Below are 1,690 nucleotides of genomic sequence, written 5' to 3'. Positions count from 1 at the left end.
AAAATAAATGTAATTCCCAGAGAAATCCTGAAAAAAAAAACACAATAAAATAGTAATGAGGTGAGATCACCCTAGTAGCTATGAAACATATTATAAAATGAAAATAGTTTTAAAATTGAGGCACTGACATGCTAATAGGCTGACAAATCAATGCACCGTATGTATAGCAAGGAATAGATCCATATGTAATATGCGTAAAGGTACAGATTTGAACCTGCAAAGAAAAGATAAACTATTCAACAAACATGGATTGTTTTCTTTTAAATGGTGTAGGCAACTAGAAAACAAAATAAACTTGGATTCAAACCATGCATCAGAAGAAATTCCAGATGGATCAAATATTTAAAATGGAAAACATGAAACCATTAAAAAATAGAAGAAACCATGGGAGAATTTTTGATTCTCATAATTTTAGAATGAAGAAACTCTTTCTAATATGAATAAAATGATGAAACCAGACAAAAAAGATTTAAAAATTCAAGTACATGAAAATAACAATTTCTACATGGCAAAATCTACCAGAAGAAAAGTTAAAGGCAAAAAATAAAACAATAAACCACATTGCAACTCATAATACAGGCAAAGGATTAAGTTTTCTGAGATTTTATATATATATATATATTCCTTTGTGTACACTAGAAATCAGTAAGAAAAAGACTGATAAGCCAACAAAAATAAGCAAAGTATATAAGAGAAAAGTAAACATATTAAAAGATGCTCTACCTCATTCATCAGTAGAAAAATGCAAATTAAAATTACACTGAGATCCATTTTTCACCTATGAGATTGGCGAATATCAAAAACTTGACCAAACCCCATGCTGGTGTGGGTGCAGGGAAACAGATTTGCTCTTGATCTTGAGTCTGATTTTTTTTTTTTATTTTTTATTCCAGGGTATTGTGAGGGTACAAACATTATAGCTACATTTTATGTATTTGCCTCACCCAAGTGCGGGTTAAAGGCATGCCCTTCCCTCCCTTTAGTGCTCCCCGTGTCCTTTAGTTGTAGATTTGCCCCCCATCCCCCTCATCCCTAGAGAGTGCTTCTGCCACGTGGTCACCCTAGTGTTGATCAGTTAGTACCAATTCGATGGCGAGTACTAGTGGATCCTGTTCTTCTGCTCTTGTGATGCCTCACTCTGGATAATGGGCTTAAGTTTCATCCAGGAAAGTATATCATTTTCAATTTTTTAAATATTTTCAGCTTTTAATTAATGATCTATTTTTAATTTTAAGGGAAAATTAGAAAATCAAAGTAGAAAGTAATGAAAAATTACCACTTATAAATATGTGGTTGGAAACATCCCAATCCCCAAATTTATAATAATTCCGTCCCACGTATTACATTCGGACCAAAATAAAAGCCTTTCTGCACTACGTTTAAATAAGCTACAACATGACGTGTTCGGTTGCCGTCAGGAAATGATTACACACTGACGACCGCTTCTCCGCTCTGGGCCTCCCCGCCTTTACTAAAGGGGGTGCTCTTGTGCCAGGCAGGGCAGCTGCCTGTGTGACCTCAGCTGCCCGGACATCCACGGGCCTCCATTGAAAGCAAGATCAATGCAGGACAACATTTTTTAATCTCTGATTTACAGACAAGTTAAAATTTACATACAGGGGTATGGAGAAAGCAATTTTTAAGTCTTTTTTTTTTTTTTTTTGCTGGAGAAAGTCCATATATTCAGAGT

This window comes from Propithecus coquereli, unplaced genomic scaffold (assembly GCF_000956105.1).
Source record: "Propithecus coquereli isolate 6110/MARCELLA unplaced genomic scaffold, Pcoq_1.0 Scaffold354, whole genome shotgun sequence".
NCBI lineage: Eukaryota > Metazoa > Chordata > Mammalia > Primates > Indriidae > Propithecus > Propithecus coquereli.
This window is presented reverse-complemented; position numbering follows the sequence as displayed.